The sequence below is a fragment of the Staurois parvus genome, unplaced genomic scaffold, assembly GCF_062004578.1.
Source record: "Staurois parvus isolate SC_StPar_1 unplaced genomic scaffold, SC_StPar_1.0 ptg001377l, whole genome shotgun sequence".
NCBI lineage: Eukaryota > Metazoa > Chordata > Amphibia > Anura > Ranidae > Staurois > Staurois parvus.
The window spans coordinates 166202-189429 of NW_028319173.1; the positions used below are offsets into that span (position 1 = coordinate 166202).

At 45.5% G+C, this 23228-nt stretch overlaps 1 protein-coding gene across 1 annotated transcript in view; it reads right to left on the reverse strand.

Moving 5' to 3' along the window:
• LOC149436326 (rho GTPase-activating protein 20-like) overlaps positions 1-23228 on the reverse strand; it is a 106805-nt gene that overhangs the window by 78663 nt on the left and 4914 nt on the right. The window lies entirely within an intron of this gene.

A 23228-nucleotide genomic window follows, 5' to 3' on the forward strand; every position in this document is an offset into this window, starting at 1 on the left:
TCTATGAAATTTAGTCGGGATTTATCACCATACAAAATTTAGTATTAACTTTAATTGCCGCCCCCCTCTGTTCACGTGAAATGGGATAAGAAATAGACAAACAATTCAAATTCGAAACGTCAATATTTCGTGTAACAGTAGACATACAGGACAGCTTTGAAGAGATACACTGAAACATCTTCCTATGGTTTGACCTGCTCAGACTCTGCACTTCCAGTAAACATGACCGTCTGGTTAGTGTTATTCTAGTAATGGAACCCAACTTTGCCCCTTCGTATGTTGATATTAAGCTCTGAATATCATCATTTAACTTTGTGTTGAAAAGCTCCAGACACGGCATTTGTTGTCAATCATTTGGTGCTGTCACATTGGGCACTGCTTTAAAGCCTAACTCAGGGCAGATAAAAAGATTATCCCTTGCCCAAGGGTTAATAGCTTGTCTTGTCCAGCAGAGAGGAGAAATAGTATTACTTACCAAATCCTCCCCTCCTCAACAAGTGGCCTTCTCCTTTGTTTCAGTGGTGGATTGTCTCAGGCTATGGACCCTGCTTTGGTCTTGATGACATAAGGACCCTAGACCGGTGGAGAGTAGGGGTGCAGAAGCTGCAGGTACCGGTCAAGCTATGGGGAGTGGCAGCTGATTGGGTGAGTATCTTTCCTTTTATTGTTCCCCTAGACCAGGGGCCTCCAAACTTTATAAACAAAGGGCCAGTTTACTGTCTTTCAGACTTCAGGGGGGCTGGTATGTGGTCAGCGGGAGTTAATCACTGATTCTAGGGCATTTTATCTCAGACTTGATCTTTTAAAGTAAATACATTACATAGCTTCTGTGGTCAGTAGTAGGAGGACTAGCGCTCATCATTGGTATTAGTGGGAGGAATAATGCCCCATCATTGGTGTCAGTGGTAGGAACAGTGCCCCATCATTGGTGTCAGTGAGAGGAACAGTACTCTGTCATTGGTATCAGTGGGAGGAATAGTGCCCCATCATTGGTGTCAGTGGGAGAAATAGTGCCCGTCATTGGTGTCAGTGGGAGGAATATTCCCCCTTCACACCAAGGATCACCAATATGGCTCCAAAAGTTTTTTAATCATCGATCACAGTAAGGCAACGTTTCGGAGTCTCACAGGATCCCTTCATCAGGCACGTGACAGCCATTTTTAACGTAGGAACGTGTGCGTTTGGATAGTACACTTGCATTCTAGAGTGGGAGGAATAGTGCTCCATCATTGGTGTCAGTGGGAGGATAGTGCCCCATCATTGGTGTCAGTGGGAGGAATAGTGCCCCATCATTGGTATCAGTGGGAGGAATAGTGCCCCATCATTGGTGTCAGTGGGAGGAATGGTGCCCCATTATTGGTGTCAGTAGGAGGAATAGTGCCCTGGATGTACAAGAGATGGCCAGAGACTACCTACAGTCAGGTCCATAAATATTGGGACATCGACACAATTCTAACATTTTTGGCTCTATACACCACCACAATGGATTTGAAATGAAACAAACAAGATATGCTTTAACTGCAGACTGTCAGCTTTAATTTGAGGGTATTTACATCCAAATCAGGTGAACGGTGTAGGAATTACAACAGTTTGCATATGTGCCTCCCACTTATTAAGGAACCAAAAGTAATGGGACAGAATAATAATCATAAATCAAACTTTCACTTTTTAATACTTGGTTGCAAATCCTTTGCAGTCGATTACAGCCTGAAGTCTGGAACGCATAGACATCACCAGATGCTGGGTTTCATCCCTGGTGATGCTCTGCCAGGCCTCTACTGCAACTGTCTTCAGTTCCTGCTTGTTCTTGGGGCATTTTCCCTTCAGTTTTGTCTTCAGCAAGTGAAATGCATGCTCAATCGGATTCAGGTCAGGTGATTGACTTGGCCATTGCAGAACATTCCACTTCTTTCCCTTAAAAAACTCTTTGGTTGCTTTTGCAGTATGCTTTGGGTCATTGTCCATCTGTACTGTGAAGCGGCATCCAATGAGTTGTGAAGCATTTGGCTGAATATGAGCAGATAATATTGCCCAAAACACTTCAGAATTCATCCTGCTGCTTTTGTCAGCAGTCACATCATCAATAAATACAAGAGAACCAGTTCCATTGGCAACCATACATGCCCACGCCATGACACTACCACCACCATGCTTCACTGATGAGGTGGTATGCTTAGGATCATGAGCAGTTCCTTTCCTTCTCCATACTCTTCTCTTCCCATCACTCTGGTACAAGTTGATCTTGGTCTCATCTGTCCATAGGATGTTGTTCCAGAACTTTGAAGGCTTTTTTAGATGTTGTTTGGCAAACTCTAATCTGGCCTTCCTGTTTTTGAGGCTCACCAATGGTGTACATCTTGTGGTGAACCCTCTGTATTCACTCTGGTGAAGTCTTCTCTGGATTGGTGACTTTGACACACATACACCTACCTCCTGGAGAGTGTTCTTGATCTGGCCAACTGTTGTGAAGGGTGTTTTCTTCACCAGGGAAAGAATTCCTCGCTCATCCACCACAGTTGTTTTCCGTGGTCTTCCGGGTCTTTTGGTGTTGCTGAGCTCACCGGTGCGTTCCTTCTTTTTAAGAATGTTCCAAACAGTTGTTTTGGCCACGCCTAATGTTTTTGCTATCTCTGTGATGGGTTTGTTTTGTTTTTTCAGCCTAATGATGGCTTGCTTCACTGATAGTGACAGCTCTTTGGATCTCATCTTGAGAGTTGACAGCAACAGATTCCAAATGCAAATAGCACACTTGAAATGAACTCTGGACCTTTTATCTGCTCATTGTAATTGGGATAATGAGGAAATAACACACGCCATGGAACGGCTGAGAAGCCAATTGTCCCATTACTTTTGGTCCCTTAATAAGTGGGAGGCACATATGCAAACTGTTGTAATTCCTACACCGTTCACCTGATTTGGATGTAAATACCCTCAAATTAAAGCTGACAGTCTGCAGTTAAAGCACATCTTATTTGTTTCATTTCAAATCCATTGTGGTGGTGTATAGAGCCAAAAATGTTAGAATTGTGTCGATGTCCCAATATTTATGGACCTGACTGTAAATCCAAGGCTGCTGTTAGAAACCACAGGGGCCCCATACAGCCAACCTGACAGCAACCCCCCCCCCCAAAAAAAAACACCCCAGTTTACTGTGCTTCAGTTATGAATGAATGCAGTTAATGATCAGTGCTGATCACTTATTGTGTTCATTCAGGAAAGAAAAGGGCTGGTAAATGTAATATGTTTACTGGACCCTTCCCTCATTCTCCATCCTGAAGGATCCTGTTGTGTGCATGCAGCTGCCAGTAAGAATGAGAGGGAGGGAAGCCGGCAGCACTGTGGGGTACACAGGGGGGCTTGGGCAGCAGCGGGAAATGTATCGTGCACAGAGAGGGTGAAGTGTGCGGAGGGGGCGGGGGCAATTACTGGAACTGATCCCCTGTATGGCCTTTCTGGGAGCCAGTGGGAGAGAGAGGAGAACAAGCCTGCTGCAGAAAGAGCCATACAGGGTTACAGTAATTACGCCCCCCCCCCCCCCCCACTGTGCCGATCACCCTCCCTTCCCACATCAGAGTCACCCAGCTGCCTGGGCCCCCCTGCTGGCCTGGGCCCCGTACAGGTGGTCTGGTGGTGGAGGACTGGTAGGCCTTGCCTACCTCCTCTGGGACAACTGAGATGCTCCATGAGATGATCGGAGACTGCAACTATTGGGGTGGTTGGAGACCGGAGACATCCTGCTGGAGATGGGTAGACTCCGGACATTGGAGTTGTCGGTAATTGGCTGTAACAGTAGTCACATGATCGGGAGCCGGTTCTGTAGTGAGAGTTACCATGCTGAGATCACATGGCGAGGATGCTTTCTGCACAGAAGGTTCTGCCGCCCACATATGCACATTATATTATTATTACATCGAGTTTATATAGCGCCAAAGGGTTTGCTCAGCGCTGTACAATAGGGGGGACAATACATGGCACAGTACAACAAAAACAGACAGCGTACGAGGGGTAAGAGGGCCCTACTCTTTCAAGCTTACAATCTAGGAGGGAGGGAGTAGTGGAACAATAGGAAGTGGCTAAGGGGAATGAAGTGGCTGAGGGGAATGAAGTGGTGGGAGGAATGAGGGAGAATGGCCGTTAGGTGAGGGTGGGGTAGGCTTCCCTGAAGAGATGGGTTTTGAGGGAGCGCCTGAATGTGGAGAGGGAAGGCGACAGTCGGATGGATTGGGGCAGTGAGTTCCAGAGGATAGGGGAGGACCTGGAGAAGTCCTGCAGTCGTGCATGGGAGGAGGAGACCAGGGAGCAGGATAGAAGGAGGTCCTGTGAGGAGCGAAGGGTACGGGTAGGGCGGTACTTGGGGATCAGGTTGGTGAGGTGGTCAGGGGCAGTGTTATGAACGGCTTTGTAGGTCAGGATTAGAAGTTTAAATTTGATGCGTTGGGCAATCGGGAGCCAGTGGAGGGATAGGCAGAGGGGGGTGGCAGAGGTGGAGCGGGTGGTGAGGTGGATGAGTCTGGCCGCTGAGTTCAGGATGGTCTGGAGCGGGGAGAGCCTGCACTTGGGTAGGCCAGTGAGAAGAGAGTTGCAATAGTCAAGGCGTGAGATGATGAGGGAGTGTACAAGAAGTTTGGTGGTGTCTGGGGTGAGGAAGGCACGTATCTTGGCAATATTGCGGAGGTGGAGCCTGCATGTGTTTGTAAGTGATTTGACATGAGGTTGGAAGGAGAGTTTCGAGTCAAGAATGACGCCAAGGACTTTGGCTTGCGGGGCGGGAATGATAGTGGTGTTGGTGGTGGTGATGGATAGGATGGGGGGAGGGGTGTAGGCAGGGGGAAAGACGAGGAGTTCGGTTTTGGAGAGGTTAAGCTTGAGGAAATGGAGCGACATCCAGTCTGAGATGTCGTTTAGGAGGTGAGTGATGCGGGCGGAGATAGTGGGGGTGAGGAGAGGGGTGGAGAGGTAAATTTGGGTGTCGTCAGCATAGAGGTGATAATTAAAGCCATGGGAGTGTATGAGTGTGCCCAGGGAGGAGGTGTAGATGGAGAAGAGAAGGGGTCCAAGGACAGAGCCCTGAGGGACCCCAACAGAAAGGGGGAGGGAGGGGGAGGTGGCGCCATTGTAGGTGACGCTGAAGGAGCGCCGGGATAGGTAGGATGAGAACCAAGAGAGAGCGGTATCTCTGATGCCAAGGGAGTAGTTTATTAAGGAGGAGGGGGTGGTCGACTGTGTCAAAGGCCGCAGAGAGGTCCAGGAGGAGGAGGACAGAGTAGTCGCCCTTGGCTTTGGCGTTTAGTAGGTCGTTAGTGATTTTGAGGAGGGCAGTTTCAGTGGAGTGTAGGGGACGGAAGCTGGATTGTAATGGGTCAAGGAGGTTATTGTCAATAAGGTGGGCGCTTAGGCGATCGTAGACTATGCGCTCAAGTAGCTTGGAGGTGAGTGGCAGCAGGGAGATGGGTCTGAGGTTGTTGGGGTCTGCGGGATCCAGGGAGGGCTTTTTGAGGATGGGGGTGATATGTGCGTGCTTTAGGGGGGAGGGGAATGCGCCAGTAGAGAGGGAGAGATTGAAGAGGTGGGTGAGGGAGCGGATGAGGGAAGAGGGGGGTGACCGGAGGAGTTGAGAGGGGATAGGGTCCAGGGGGCAGGTAGTGAGGCGGGCTTCTGAGAGGACCTTGACGACTTCCTCAGTAGTGACAGGGCTGAGGGAGTGCAGTGCAGGGGGGGTTATGGTGGGCGGGGCCTTGGGAGAGGTGGGGGGCAGTGCGGTTGTGAGGGCAGAGGAGGGGGGAGAGGAAGAGGCTAGGTGGGGAGGTAGATTGCGAGTTGACAATGTCCTTACGGATATCGTCAATCTTGTTACGGAAATGGGTGGCAATCTCGTGGGCGGTGAGAGAGGTACTGAGTGGAGGAGGGGGGGAGAGAGCAGGGAGTTGAAGGTGGAGAAGAGTCGGCGGGGGCAGGAGGAGAGGGTGTTGATAAGGTTAACAAAGTAGGCCTGCTTGGCGGCGTGGAGGGAGGAGGTGTAAGTGAGGAAGGCAGATTTGTAGAGGGAGAATGTATGAGGGGACCTGGTTTTGCGCCACAGTCTCTCCAGTGCGCGACTGCGACGTTTGAGGCGTTTAGTGCTGTCATTCTGCCATGGTTGGAGCGGTCTGGGTTTGATGATGCGTGTGGTAAGGGGTGCCAGAGAGACTAGGGCAGCTGACAGGGTTGTTGTACAAGGTGGTGGCTAGGTCAGGACATGATAGTGGGAGGATGCTGTCGTGTAGGCGGTCGGCGGCTGAGTGGAGGGGGGCCGGGTTCAGGTTGCGGAGATTGCGGCTGGTGATGGTTTGGCGTTTTTGGGGGGGGGAGTTGGGGGAAGGGAAGATGGAGAACGTGATGAGGTGGTGGTCAGAGAGAGGGAAGGGGGTGTTAGAGAACTGGTTGAGGGTACAGAGGTGGGAGAAGACGAGGTCCAGGGTGTTCCCTCCGATGTGGGCGGAGGATTGCGTGTGCTGTGTGAGCGCGAAGGAGGAGGTTATGTGGAGGAATTGGGAAGTGGCTGGGTTGTTGTCGTTGATGGGGATATTGAAGTCCCCGAGGATGATGGTCGGTAGCTCAGAGGAGAGGAAGAAGGGGAGCCAGGCGGCGAAGTTGTCCAGGAAGTGGGGTATGGACCCAGGAGGTCTGTAGATCACTGCGATCCTTAGGGGGGTGGGTGAGAAGAGTCGGATGCAGTGCGCCTCAAAGGAGGGGAAGGATAGAGAGGGTGGGTTAGGGAGGACCTGGAAGGTGCTCAGCGGTGAAAGGAGCAAGCCGACACCACCACCTCTGCGATCGCTCAGTCTTGGCGAATGGGTCCAGATGAGACCTCCATGGGTGAGTGCCGCAGGGGAAGTGGAAAGTAATGGCGATGGTTTACAATACACCGTGCACAGAGCTAACTAATTGTCAGCCAGGGCTTGCATGACGGATGGCGGTCAAAAGACAACACAAGCCGAGAACAGCTGCTCACCAATTTCAGTGTCGGATCCAATGATATTTATTCTGGTCACCGCTAACAAATTGTAAAGCAGGTTTAAGACCGAAAGCCGATATCCAATTACATTTCTCTTTTCAACACATACAAATTAACTCTATTAATATATAGATCTAAAAATGAGGGGGCTATTTTTGCCAATACAATTTTTGGCTATCCTTTGTAACACTTTGTTTCTAAATCTGTCTTGTCCAAAATATTTTAAAGAAGAACTCTAGTTATGGTATTTTGTTACATAGTTCCAGGTTGGACCAATGTAACTATGTGTATACCATACCTTGCCAATGCCCCTGGAAGCTCAGGAGTATGTATTGTACAGGATTCAGGAGTGCATATTGCATAGGGCACAGGGCTCAGGAGTGCATCTTGTATAGGGCGCAGGGCTCAGGAGTGCATCTTGTATAGGGCGCAGGACTCAGGAGTGCATCTTGTATAGGGCGCAGGGCTCAGGAGTGCATCTTGTATAGGGCGCAGGGCTCAGGAGTGCATCTTGTATAGGGCGCGGGGCTCAGGAGTGCATCTTGTATAGGGCGCGGGGCTCGGGAGTGCATCTTGTGTAGGGCGCGGGGCTCGGGAGTGCATCTTGTGTAGGGCGCGGGGCTCGGAGTGCATCTTGTGTAGGGCGCGGGGCTCGGGAGTGCATCTTGTATAGGGCGCGGGGCTCGGGAGTGCATCTTGTATAGGGCGCAGGGCTCGGGAGTGCATCTTGTATAGGGCGCAGGGCTCAGGAGTGCATCTTGTATAGGGCGCAGGGCTCGGGAGTGCATCTTGTGTAGGGCGCAGGGCTCAGGAGTGCATCTTGTATAGGGCGCAGGGCTCGGGAGTGCATCTTGTGTAGGGCGCAGGGCTCAGGAGTGCATCTTGTATAGGGCGCAGGGCTCGGGAGTGCATCTTGTGTAGGGCGCAGGGCTCGGGAGTGCATCTTGTATAGGGCGCAGGGCTCAGGAGTGCATCTTGTATAGGGCGCAGGGCTCAGGAATGCATATTGTATAGGGCGCAGGGCTCAGGAGTGCATATTGTATAGGGCGCAAGGCTCAGGAGTGTATATTGTATAGGGCGCAGAGATGAGTAGTGCATATTGCACAGGCCGCAGGGTTTGACAGTGCATATCATACGGGACACAGGGCTCAGGAGTGCATACTGCACAGGTCGCAGTGCTCAGGAGTGCATATCGCATAGGGCACAGGACTCGGGATTGCGTATCGCACAGGGCGCAATGCTCAGGAGTGCGTATCGCACAGGGCGCATTGCTCAAGAGTGCGTATCGCACAGGGCGCAAGGCTAAGGAGTGCATAACTCACAGGGCTCAGGAGTGCATATCGCACAGGGTGCATGGCTCAGGAGTGGATATTGCAGAGCGCAGGGTTCAGGAGTGCATATCGCACAGGGCACAAGGCTCAGGAGTGCATATTGCACAAGCAGCAGAGCTCAGGTGTGCATAACGCTCAGGGCTCAGACGTGCATATAGCACATGGCGCAGGGTTCTGGAGTGCATATCGCACAGGACTCAGAAGTGCATATTGCACAGGCAGCAGGACTCGGGAGTGCATAACATCAGGGCTCAGGGTTCTGGAGTGCATATTGAAAGGGGGCAGGAATGCATATTGCACAGGGTGTAAGGCTCAGGAGTGCATATTGCACAAGTCACAAGGCTCAGGAGTGCATATCGCACAGGACTCAGAAGTGCATATTGCACAAGCAGCAGGGCTCAGGAGTGTATTATGCGCCGGGCTCAGGCGTGCATATTGCGCAGGGTTCTGGAGTGCATATTGCACATGGCGCAGGGTTCTGGAGTGCATATAGCACAGGGCTCAGGAGCGCATATTGCAGAGGGCGCAGGGCTCAGGAGCGCATATTGCACAGGGCTCAGGAGCGCATATTGCACAGGGCGCAGGGCTCAGGAGTGCATATTGCACAGGGCTCAGGAATGCATATTGCACAGGGTGTAAGGCTCAGAAGTGCATATTGCACAGGGCTCAGGAATGCATATTGCACAGGGTGTAAGGCTCAGAAGTGCATATTGCACAGGGCCCAGGAATGCATATTGCACAGGGTGTAAGGCTCAGAAGTGCATATTGCACAGGGCTCAAGAATGCATATTGCACATGGTATAAGGCTCAGGAGTGCATATTGCACAGGGTGCAGGGTTCTGGAGTGCATATAGCGCAGGGCTCAGAAGTGCATATTGCACAGGGCTCAGGAATGCATATTGCACAGGGTGTAAGGCTCAGGAGTGCATATTGCACAGGGCACAATAGTCCGGATACAATTTTATTCCAGTAAGGGACAATAAAAGGAATATCCAGTGCATTTCAGGGTTCCAAAAATACTCCCTTCATCAGGGCTAGGAAAAAACATGAAGTGACATGCAAATACTGTACATTAGGAAATCTAATGTATCAGGCCATGCATGTTTTTTTATCTGAGACACAGAATTAAAGTAGATGTACTGTAAATCCAATATAAAGTCATATAAATGTTAACTTGTTTCAAAAGCCATTTTTAGTATTTTTTAATCGGCAGCTTTCATTAAATGAATCCTGCCATCCTGCGATCCTGCCATGACGGCCCTTTTTTCAGGTACTTCCTGTGTTAAGGTGACAACACTCTGTCCCTATCTCCCAATATCTCCCAAGCTCCTCAACACCTGATTCTAAAATCTGGAGAAAAGAAAATGGAAGCAAAAGTAGAACACTTTTCCTTCAACAATCAATAAGGTCCCTGTCTTCATTTGAATGGGTAAAGTAGATGTAAACCCAATCACTAAAATCTCACATACCTAACAAGTGAATGCTATTTCAAAAGTCATGTTTATAATTTTAATGGAATTTGTAGATTTAAAAAGACTAAACGGTGATTCTGCTATGAAGGCTTTTGTTCAGGCACTTCCTTTTCTAGGGTGACAACGCTCTATTCCCATCTCCCATTTGTGCTTCTGTGTTGTCGCCTGTCTCATGGATTACCAATGGAGACTACATGCTATACAGGCATGCTCCACAATTGTCACCATCAGGTAACCCGCCCTGAGAAATGCCATGCAGCCCTCTCTGGAGAGCATGTAGACAGGAAATTGCTGCAAAGAGGTTGTGGGAGATTAGCAGCACTGAGATGTAACAAAAAAGGTTAAAAAAAAAAATCAATTGTTTGACACTGTAAACAAAAGCAATGTTTTTTTCTTACTTTCCCTATCAGAAAAAGCTGGATCATTCAGTCCTTCCCCCATGTACTGTTCATTTTTGGTGCCTAGAGTCTGCAGGCCAAGCTGGCCATGTACACTGAGCTTCCTGATGTGAACATCTGCTTCCTATCATCACCGAGCTAACATGTGAATCGCAGTTTGCTAACCACTTCTGCCTTTTGGAGTTGTCCTACATGACAGCCATCCTCTTACGAAACCGTGTCTGAAGACAGCAAACGGCCTCTGGATCGCAAATCCTACATTGGGCTGATTCAGTGCCAATAACTCTTGTCATAAATTACCGTAAATCCGAACTCCGGGCGCCGAAAACCTTTATTTAAATATATTCCTCAATAGATGCAAAACCCACTTTGTGTGCACCAAATGCCTTTGCAAACCCAGATATTACTTTGCAAAAGTAGCTGTGCCTTCGCTGTGCTGTACATAGCCTGTGCAGAGAGCAGACCCATGGGAGGGACCAAGCAGGCCCCATCCAATACAGAAAACTCAAGGAGGGGCGGAGACCAGACTAGTCCCTCTCCATGGCAGCCAGTAAGGGCTCGTTCACATGAAGGAAATCTGTCAGGGAGCGAGCAGGCTTGATAAACACCTCTCACCACCTGCTTTAACCCCTTGATCCCTGCACTACAACGACGTGCATTGCAGTTGTGGCCCCATTGACTTGAAACATAGTGCCAAGGGGTGTAATTCCTGCCACGACCGTATAATTCCTGCCACGACCATAAAGAAAGGCATCACGGGCACGGCATATGGTAACCCCCGGCCACTGCCTCTACAGCTCCATTCACACCTAGTGTAACGGGACTGTGCGTTTTTCCCACAACACGCATATGGAAGCCAATTGATTTCAATAGGGACAAATGCGTCAAAGTGGTTCATGGAGCGTTTTTGCCACATTCTAGTTTATGTGCTTTTATACCGTGCAATTTTACGCATTTGCTGTCTGTTTACTGCTTTTGGAGTGCACTTAACAATGAATGGCACTTCAAGCGCAAAACTGAGCCCAAGTGTCCCAAGAACATGCATGTGAAAAATGCGTATTGCGCTTGCGGTGCCATTCATTTTTATTGCCCCCCCACAAAATAAAATGCGCAACAAATGTGCGGTTTTAAAAAAAAAAAAAAAAGCGTGATGCCCAAAAACATACAAGAGCTCCTTTGGCACAAAAAATATGCAAAAAATAGTGTTCATGAGGTCATCCAGCGCCCAGAGCATAGAAGCCAAACTGCACCCCCCCCCTATTATGTTTCCGCTTAGAGGATACTACCCCCAGCAGTCATCTGCTTGTCAAAATGCCTTGTATCAGAGTAAGCTCACTGGCGCCCCCATCCATACGGTAAACTGCTGCGCCCAGGGCAACCGCCCCTCCTGCCCACCTCTTTGTCCAGGCCTTGGCTAGGTGTGAAGGAGGTACTAGTTGGGGGGCAATAAAACCCCATATTCACATGTGAACAAGCCCTTAGGGCTCATTCACATAACACATGCGCTAACGCATGTGCATTACATTGCAGTGTGCTGTGCTTTACATGCATTTTATTTTTGCCTTGATTTGCCTTGCAATGGGTTGCGTTTATGCGTGTTTGTGCATTTGAAAGCCCTGCATTTGCTGTGAAAACAAGTGATGTACTTTTTTTCAGCACCAGGTAAATAAAATATGTTGGTGTAAACCGCATTCATAGGGAAACATTATTTTTTGGTTTTGAAAATGGTTTTATATCCCTCAGCCATGGTTTGTTCTTTCTTATCAGAAATGTTGTGTTTACAGTAATGTGTGGTAATCCGGCAAACTTGGCATTGAGAGTGATCCATTGAATAAACACCATCCTCACCATCTGGTTCTCATTATAAAGTGCTCCTGGAGACTTTACTAATAGAACCGGGCTAAAGAATAAATGTTGATACAAATTGGAAAAGGAGCAAAGAGATTTAGAATATTTAGCAGGGAGAAGTCTACTATCCAGACGTCAACACTGGAGCTCCGTGTTCTAGTGGCGCTCCGTGGTGCATGCTCCCACGCGTTGCGTGTAGGGCAGCCTATTCATGTCAATGGGCTGCCCTACGCACAAGAATCATGAAAAGAAGTCCCTGACTCTTTTCCAAAAACGTGCTGCACCAAACTGCAGGATGCTGCAGCACACTGTAGAATGCACACGTTTGCAGATGCGCGGGGGGTGCCATTAACGATTAATGCCACTGCCATGCATCTGCTAAATGGCAGTGTGTTCCTGGGTATGTTGGAAAAAGGGTGAGATTTTGCACCCATCCGTGGTCAGGGCTGCTGTTAGAACCTATGTGGAAGAAAAATATATTTGAAATATATTTTAAAAATATTCTTCCCAAATACATTGACATATATTTGAAATACTACAATTTTGGCCGTATTCAATATATATATATATATATATATATATATATATATATATATATATACATATATATACACACAGTATACTGCAGTATACTGTATGTTGAAATGCATTTTTATTACAAAATATATGAAAATTATTTTTAAAAATAAATTTCAAATATACTGTATGTCTTTAAAAATACAAATCTAAATTTTTTGGAATGCATTTACAAATATATGTTAAAATGACTTTTTTATATGTTAAAACAAATCTGAAGAATCTATTTAAAAAATTTATATATTTTGTAATATAATAATGGTAAAAAGGTTCGGTCCGAGCATGTAGGCCCTTTACAAAATAGTCTAGATTGGGTGACTGGGGACAAAGAGAAGGCAAATTTTTTAATACCTTCTTCAGCTCTGTGTATACAAAGGAGCTTGAGGGAGCTCTTGTCCATAATGGTCATGGTATTGACACAGCTCCAGATGATCTGCATTGGCTCACAATTGATATGATCCAAATATATTTAGAGAGTATAAAGGTGAATAAAGCACCTGGACTGGATGGCATACACTCACGGGTCCTTAAAGAATTGAGCTCTGTCATTTCAAAGCCATTGTTTCTAATTTTTAGGGACTCTTTAATGACTGCCATAGTACCACTGGATTGGCGTAAGGCCAATGTGGTGCCAATATTTAAAAAGGGGTCAAAATCTTTACCAAGTAATTATAGACCTGTTGGTTTAACTTCTATAGTTGGGAAGATACTGGAGAGTTTAATAAAAGAGCACATAGATGAGTTCTTGCTGGGGAAAAAAAATATTTTAAGCAACAGACAGCATGGATTCATGAAAGACAGAAGTTGTCAAATAAATCTGATTTATTTTTATGAGGAGGTGAGCAAAACCTTGGACAGAGGGGTGGTGGTGGATGTGGTATACTTGGACAGAGGGGTGGTGGTGGACGTGGTATACTTGGACAGAGGGGTGGTGGTGGACGTGGTATACTTGGACAGAGGGGTGGCAGTGGACGTGGTATACTTGGACAGAGGGGTGGCGGTGGACGTGGTATACTTGGACAGAGGGGTGGCAGTGAACGTGGTATACTTGGACAGAGGGGTGGCGGTGGACGTGGTATACTTGGACAGAGGGGTGGTGGTGGGCGTGGTATACTTGGACAGAGGGTTGGCGGTGGATGTGGTATACTTGGATTTTACAAAAGCGTTTGACACAGTTCCCCACACACGGCTAAATTGTAAGGTAAAATCTATGGGCTTGGAAAAATCCATATGTAAATGGATAGAAAACTGGCTAAAAGATCGTATTCAAAGAGTAGTGGTTAATGATCCATACTCTGAATGGTCTGGGGTCATCAGTGGTGTACCCCTACTTTTTAATATATTTATAAATGATATAGGGTCTGAGATTATAAATCCCATTTCAGTCTTTGCAGATGACACCAAGCTGTGCAGTGGAATAACGTCCTTATAGGATGTCTTCAATTTACAAGAATATGCATGCATCATACATACTGGGGGGGGGTACAACTAGGGGAATCAGTGGTGGAGAAGGATCTGGGAGATCTGGTAGATCACAAGCTTAATAATGGCATGCAATGCCAAGCTGCTGTTTCTAAAGCGAGCAAATTCCTCTCTTGTATTAAGAGGTATAGACTCCAGAGAGAGATATCATATTACCCCCGTACAAATCATTGATAGTACCTCATCTGGAATATGCAGTTCAGTTTTGGGCACCAATTCACAAAAAAGAACATTGGGGAACTGGAGAAAGTACAGAGAAGGGCAACCAAACTGATACGAGGCATGGAGGAGTTCAGCTTTGAGGAAAGATTAGAGGAACTGAATTTATTCTCTCTTGAGAAGAGGAGATTAAGGGGGGACATGATCAACATGTATAAATACATCAGTGGTTCATATAGTGAACTCGGTGTAGAGCTATTCACCCTGAGGTCATCACAGAGGACAAGAGGGCACTCTTTACGTCTGGAGGAAAAGAAAAGTAATCTCCAAACACAGAAAGGTTTCTTCACAGTGAGAGCTGTGAAAATGTGGAATAGATTCCCTCAAGAGTTGGTTCTGGCCAGCTCAGTGGATTGCTTTAAAAAAGTCCTGGATTCTTTCTTAGATACACAGAATATAACTGGATACTAACATTTATAGATAAAGTTGATCCAGGGAATATCCGATTGCCTCTCGGGGGATCAGGAAGGAATTTTTTCCCTGCAGGAGCAAATTGGATCGTGCTTTGCTGGGTTTTTTTGCCTTCCTCTGGATCAACTGTGGGTGTAGGATTATAAATTATTTTTTTTCTATGGTTGAACTTTTGGATGGACTTTTGTCTTTTTTCAGCCAGACTAACTATGTAACTATATAAAAAAACACATTTCAACATGTAGGCTGTGTGTGTGTGTGTGTGTATGTATATGTGTATATATATATATCTATATATATATGTATGTATGTATGTATGTTTGTAAATGCATTCAAAATGTAGATTTGTATTTTTAAAGATATACAGTATATTTGAAAATGTATTTTTAAAAATGTTTCATATATTTTGTAATAACACATTTCAGCATGCAGTGTATGTGTGTGTATATATATTTATATATATATATATATATATCGCTCTATATATCTTTTTTTAATATATTGAATATGGGCAAGATCGTAGTATTTCAAATATATGTCAAGTTTCAAATATATTTCAAATATATTTTTCTTCTATGTGGGAAACCATGGGGCCTCATACAGCCAACCTGACAGCCCCCCAACAAAAAAAAGTTTACTATGCTTCAGTTATGAATGAACACAGTGAGTGATTGGTACCGATCACTTATTGTGTTCATTGATGAAAGGAAGGGGCTGGTAAATGTGACATATTTATCGGACCCTTCCCCCACTTTCCATTCTGATGGATCCTATTGTGACACTAGGAAAGAGAGGAGGGAAGCTGGTAGCACTGTGTGGGTGGGGGCACATGGGGGGGCCTGGGCTGCATGGAGAAATGTATGGTGCACAGGAAGGGTGATGGGAGCAGTGGGGGGCAATTACTGGAACCGATCCCCTGTTTGGCTCTCTTTTTAACAGCTGAAAGCCAGTTGGAGGGAGAGGAGAAGCCAGTTTTCAGCTGCTGCAGAGAGAACCATACAGGGGATCGGTTCCAGTAATTGCACCCCTACTGTGCTGATCACCATCCCTGCCCAATTCCAAATCACCCAGCTGTCTGGGGCCCCCCTATTGGCCTGGGCCCCGTACAGGAGGACTGGTAGTACCCCCTTATCCACGGCCCTGTTCACCCCCTTATCCACGGCCCTGTTCCTGATGCACAGTAATGAGAACTTGGCCTAAGGGACATCAATATTAGGAAAAGGAAAAATAATGAATGAAATAAAATAAAAAAAGTTATACTAAAAGTAGATTGCCTATGATATTTAATTAAAGCTGAACTCCTGGCACAAAAACTTTCATCTACAGTGTGTGTGTATGTGTGTGTATATATATATATATATATATATATATATATTTATATATATATATATATATATTCTGCAATAGCTACAAAGGATGTAAATTAACCTTGTGTGCACCAAACCCAGATATTGTCTTGTAAAGGTAGTGGTGCCATCACCCCTGAGCTGCACATGGCCAGTGCCGAGAGCGGAGCTGTGGGAGGGGCCAGCAGGCTTCACCTACTACTGGAAACTACAGGAGGGGGCAGAGATCGGACCAGTCACCCTGCATTATTTCAGAGCATTCATCTGATTATGTAAAGGTTAAAGGAGGATTCAACAATCAGTTAAAAAAAAAAATCAAAGAACAAGGATGGAAACTTTTTGATGAATCTAATGGGAGCGAACTAATGTTCTAATCGTTAAGTTCACTCCCGGCCAGCAGAAATCCTAAGTAGTCCTATGCATGTACGCCATTAATCCAGAAGTAGAATGTACGTTCTACAAGGATCTAGATATTGCTATGGTACTCGAATGAAAGGTTGTTCAAAATTGGTCTAGTCCATGAAGGCACCATTGAATGCTTGGATGAGCACTTTTTATACTTTCTGGCTTGAACATTTGAACAAAAATCTACCGCTGTAAGGCCAGCACAAACCAGCTCAGTTCCACCTGCTCCCCCTCCCAGCAGTTACTCAGTAAGGGCTCAGCAGTACAACTTCCCATCTCCTAGCATTGAGGCAGTTCAACTACCCCTCCTCCCTGCAGTGATTCGTAACAGTGACTCAGCAGCTCAGCTCCCACTCCTCCCCTTCCCAACAGTGATTCAGGATCTCAGCTTCCCCCATTCCCCGCTCCCAGAAGTGATTCTGCAGCTCAACTCTCCATGGTCCCCCACCTTCCAGCTGAGCCCACCCTGCTTTCCGTCCCAGCATTAAAGCAGATTGACTTCCCTACTTCCCCCCACGGATGCTACCCTCAGCAGTCATCCTCTTGTCAAAATGCCTTATATCAGAATAAACCTGCTGATGCCCCCATCCACACCGAAAACCTCGAGGCTCAGGGCAACTGCCTCTCCTGCCCAACCTTTGTCCTGGCCCTGGCTAGGTTCACTCTACTCCCCTTTCCCAGCAATAACTCAGCAGCTCAGTTCCCGCTCCTCCCTACCCAACAGTGACTCAGCAACTCAGTTCCCACTCCTCCCTTCCCAACAGTGACTCAGCAGCTCAGCTACCGCTTCCCCCTTCCCAACAGTGACTTAGCAGCTCAGCTCCTACTCCGCCCCTCCCTTTCCAACAGTGACTCAGCAGCTCAGCTCCCACTCCCCCTCTTCCCATCAATGACTCAGAAACTCAGCTCCCACTCCCCCTTTCCCAACAGTGACTCAGCAGCACAGCTCCCTTGGACCCCCTCCCAGCACTGACTCAGCAGCTCAGTTCCCACTCCTCCCTTCCCAACAGTGACTCAGCAGCTCAGCTACCGCTTCCCCCTTCCCAACAGTGACTTAGCAGCTCAGCTCCTACTCCGCCCCTCCCTTTCCAACAGCGACTCAGCAGCTCAGCTCCCACTCCCCCTCTTCCCATCAATGACTGAGAAACTCAGCTCCCGCTCCCCCCTTCCCAACAGAGACTCAGCAGCACAGCTCCCTTTGACCCCCCCTCCCAGCAGTGACTCAGCAGCACAGCTCCCACTCCCCTCTTCCCAACAGTGACTCAGCAGCACAGCTCCCTTGGACCCCCCCCTCCCAACAGTGACTCAGCAGCTCAGCTCCCGCTCCCCCTTTGCAACAGTGACTCAGCAGCACAACAGTTTTGGATCCCCCCCTCCCAGCAGTGACCTAGCAGCTCAGCTCCCACTCCCCCCTTCCCAACAGGGACTCAGCAGCTCAGCTCCCGCTCCCCCCTTCCCAACAGTGACTCAGAAGCTCAGCTCCCGCTCCCCCCTTCCACACAGTGACTCAGAAGCTCAGCTCCCACTCCCCACTTCCAAACAGTGACTCACCCTGATTCCCCCCCCCCCCCACCCACCTCCCAGCAGTAACTCAGCAGCCTTTCAGCCTTCCAAACTCTAAGTTCTGGTAGACACTGGTACAACTTCAGGTGCGACATGCAATTTACAAATTTCACCTGAGGTCACATCTAATGACTATCTTAATCATTGCGATTTGACGTATCGTGATTGAAAAATTGTTCCTGCATTACGTTTTTCCAGTTTCATTGCGACTTGCATTGACTTCTGTTAAATGCAGTTGCAAGCCAAAGTGAAATCGAAGGTACAAATCGCACTGAACTGCAGCTTGGAAATCTAGCTATTTCAAGTGAAGTAGCGCAATTTCTAAGTCACATTCAGTGAGAACCGGGGCTGAAGCAAACACAGAGCAAGTCAGTGCTGAGAGGGAGGAGTGTGGGGAGCTAAGCTGCTGAGTAGAAACAAAGAAGAGGCTGCATAAGGTCAGCAGCTCTTTTTATTTAAAATTTTTTAATTTTTTTTTCTCTTTTCTTTTTATCTAGTTTAACCCCTTAATGCCGAAGTCACACAAATATGCGGCCTCACAGAACTGGGCTTTTTTCTGTGGGGCCGCATATTTGCGTACCTGTCTTTGTGCTGGGAGCGTGCCGTACAGTGTGCTCCCAGCACAATGACCGGGGTGTCACTGAGAGCCCCTGGTCCTGTTCTAATGATCGTGACTCGGGACTCCCAATTCCGGGTCACATGATAGCCACCCCCCTTGTTTTTTTTTTCTCTCTGAACGGAGGAGATACATTGTATCTCTCTCTTTCTGTTTGCAGAGAGAGAAAAACGTGTGTTTGTAAAAAAAAAAAGATAAGTAAATATTAAAAAAATAAAGAACAAATGCCTAGATCAAGGTTTGATCTTGTTCAGTGTTTGAGTCAAAGTCAGGGTCAAAGGTGAAGGTCAAAGATCAGGACTTTTTTTTTTTTTTTTTAAATTGGTGTCAGTGTCAGTGTGTTTTAGGTAAAACAAAATGTACACTTTTGTTTCTGGGCTGTAGTACAGGTACATACATCAAACTACATACACATATATGATATCGCTGCAAACGTCAAGAGCTAGAAAATTTATTTTAGGTTGTTCTTTGGTGGTAGGTTATGTTAGTAACAAGAAACACAGCAAAATTTATAAAAAAAAATATTTTTTTTACTATTTTGGGACAGTTTTCCTTTGATAAAAACAAAACAAAATCAGGAGATATCCATTACCATTTACCACCAAATGAATGCCCAATTTGTCCTGAAAAAAACAAGGTATAATCAGGGGTGGACTGACAACTCATGGGACCCCCGGGCAATAGGGGATCATGGGGCCCCTGTGTCCTTGCCCAAACTCAAAAAAGCCTATGAAAAAGATACCAGGGGCATCTCATGGGGCCCGATACTGACCATGGGCCCTCGGGCAGTGCCCGAGTTTCCAAATGGTCAGTCCACCCCTGGGTATAATTCACCCAGATGTACAAATTAGTTGTAATGATATGTATGGTTTTACTAATACATGCCAAAGTTGTAGAATTTGACTTAGGCTTTAAGATTTGTTTTACCCTTAGACGTGAAGGGGTTAAGTTTTCCAGAAAGGCCGGTGATTGTTCGTTGGTATAAAGAAAAAAAAAAAAGCTGGAAAAGCTTCAATATATGTATCTTTGCATCAATATGATTTATAAATGTACATTTTATATACTGTATGTCCTTATGTGTTCCTCTAAAACAAATATGAGCAGTCTAGTATCCATGACCTATTCTATACAAACAAGCATTCATTCTGTTGATACCATGAAACCTATATTCAGCGCAGGAATGCTAATACATATTTCATCCTTCATGCTTCTTAAGTGCTGGTCATATGCATAAATGAACTATGACGGTAAAATAAAATAGTTTCAATCGACATATTAATAATTGTAGTGTATTTTTTTAATGAACATATTGGTTTGATAACAATATGCACTAATATCATGCAACATAAAAAATTGTAACCGCCACCATTTTATTTTCCAGGGTCTCTGCTTTCAGAAAATACAGTATATAATGTCTGGGGGGTTTAACTAATCTTCAGGCCTAAAATGTAAATTTGGTTGGTGTGTGTAGGATGCATGTATCTTTTTTACCCTATCCCCATTAACAAACAGCATTCAGTTACTTCCTGTTATAGGGTGACAACACTCTGTCTCTGTCTCCCAGTTGTGCTCCTGTATTGTCACCCTTTCAATGGAGACTACAGGTGGTCATTTCAACACATATTGCGCAGTCATGGTTCACTGGGAAGGGGAAAGGGAAAAGGGAGGAGGAAGTAAAAGGATGGAAGGGAAGGGCAGGTAAGGAAAATGGAAAGAAATGATTGGAAAAGGAAAGAAAAAAGAAAAAGGAAAGAAGAAGGGAAAGGAAGGGCGGGGAAGGGGAGGGGAAAGGAAAAGGGGAAGAGAGGGTAAGGAAGGGAAAGGAGAAGGGGAAGGAAAGAGAATAAGGGAAGGGGAAGGAAATGAAAAGGGGAAAGGAGGAGAGGAAGGGGAGGGAAAAGGAAGGGAAAGGGGAAATAAGGGCAGGGAAGAAGGGAAGGGGAAGATAGGGTAAGGAGAAGGGAAAGGAAAGGGAAAGAATAAGGGACGGGGGAAGTGGAGGGGAAGGAAAGGAAAAGAAGGGGAAGGGAAAGGAAAGTGGGAAGGGTTGGGAAGAGGAAAGGAAAGGACATGGGAAGGAATGGCAGGGAAGGAGAAGGGAAAGAGGAAAGGTAGGGCAGGAAAAGGGAAGGGGAAAAGACAGGGCAGGGAAAGAAAAGGAAGGGGAGGGGGAAAGGAGAATGGGAGGGAAAGGAAAGGGGAAGAGGGAATGGAAAAGAAAAGAAGGGCAGGGAAGAGGGAAGGAATGACAAGGAAGGGGAAAGGAAGAGGAAAGGAAGGGCGGGGAAGAGGAAACAGGAAAGGACAGGAAAAGGAAAGGAAGGGCAGGGAAAAGGAAAGGAGAAGGGAAAGAAAGGGCAGGAAAGAGGAGGGTAAAGGAAAAGGGAAAAATGAAAGGGAAGAGGAAAGGAAGGGCAGGAAAGGGGAAGAGTAAGGAAAAGGGGGAGAAAGGAAAAGGGGGAGAAAGGAAAAGGAAAGGGGGGGAAAAGGGAAGGAAAAGAGGAATCGTAAGGAAAAAGAAAGGGAAATGGAAAGGTAAGGGAAAGGAATTATACTTAAAAATGGTAAATGGTTTATGTGCTCAGAACAAATTAACTGTCATTCAGTTAGAGGTGTATTTATTTTTAAAAAATGATATAGTAGTCTGTATATTTGTTCTGTGCTATTTGGGCAAAATCAAATATTCAGAGGCTATATTTTCTCCAGATCGAATGTTATTTAAAAAATTACTGAATAGGGAAAATTACTACGTTATGTCCTCTAGGTGGTGTTAAGTGTCATAGTAAATACGTATGCACCTCAGCCCCATCTAGTGGCCATAATTAATTTCCCCATTCACACTGCTTTTTTTTCCATTGAATAATGTTCGATCTGCACAGCATATAGCTTGAGAAGAATCAATTTTTCACAGTTTTTTTTTAATGAATAATGTTTGATCTGTACAGAATACAGCCTGAGAACAGTTAATTTTACCCCATTTGCACAGAATAAATCTACATACAGGTTCAATGGATGAACAACCATGGGAATCTTGTACAACTTCACCGCAGTTTGCGTCTACATTAATTCTGAATAGTTGCAGTTGCTGGTTGTTTGCTGACTCTGCCATCGTTTCTGCCAATGTTTTCTTATTTTACAAAAATAAATCTTAACGAAAACAGAAGAAAAGAAAGCAGCAAAGTACAAAGTGATGTCGCGCCTTCAGGAATGCGAATGATGTCAATAGCGTTCCAGTGACTGAGAATGGCGACATACTGACGTCATCTCGATTGCAGACGGAATAAAATATGTTAAAAATTAATCTCGATCGAAGCAAAAAGTACAGTTTTGTGTGAAATAAAATAAATGCGCTATAAAGTTGCAGGAGCCGGGCACACCCTTGAATGTTGGCAATCTGCTAAAATAGCAGGAGACAGGCGGGCTTGATAGATGCAATGTAAATTTAGTAGAAATAAGCGAGTGATTCCAGTGAGTTTGCTAAAGTAGAAAGTCTCAGTTTTGCAGTTTTTTTGCTGCTTTGGTGAAATTTGCTTTAAAAATATTTTTTTTTTCTTCTTGCAATCTTTTAATCTTTTTATTTTTTAGTGGGGTATTTAGCCTATTTTTCTTTTTTGGTATTTAAGGTTTTTTTTTCCTTTTTTTTGCATTCATTATTTGTGCTCTATCTCTTTTGAATTTTTTTATTGTACATACTGTAACTTCCTGAAAAACAAGGGCATTTTTGAAATAGGTTCCTGCAACCCCCAGCCCACTGCATCCTTAAACGCTTTTATGTCTCCTTTGTCTTGGACTCCAATGAATTTAGAAGGTGTGGCTATTTATCATTTTTGAAGAGAGTTATTATATATATATATATATATATATATATATATATATATAATATAAAAAAACATTTTCCCCTCCTTTTTTGGGTATTGTGTTCTGAGTCCCAACATTTTTGGGCCCAGAATGCTTTTATGTCACCTACATCGTGGACTCCAACGTATTTAGAGGGTGTAGCTATTTATTATTATTTATTATTTTAGTTTTTTTAGGTTATTTTTCATATTTTATTTTTTACATATACTGTGTGTGTGTGTGTATGTATGTGTGTGTGTGTATATGTGTGTGTGTATGTGTGTATATATATATATATATATTTAATTTTTTTCACTTTTTTGGGTATTGTTCGGTGTTGTTTGTGTGTGTGTGATTATTATTTGAGGAAACCTGCAACCTTCCATTGCAATCATCAAAAAACACTTCTATACCACCTTTGTGTTGCACTCCAATGCATTTTATCACAATAGTGAAGTGTTGAAGAAATCTCATTAGGCGGAGTGATTCCTGTGAATTTTTTCTAAGGTGGAAACACTTAGATTTGCTGCTTTGGTGAGCCTATTTATTTAAATTTTTTGGAGGGGGCATTTTAGATTTTACATATTTCTGCTTCCCCCTCTCCCTTTTTGTGTATTTGATTGCTACTTAGGGACTATTGCTCTGAAATATTTACTGTACTTGTTTTAGGTATTTATATAGTGCTGATGATTTAAGTAGGGCTGTAGATACAGCATATGGTACATTCAGC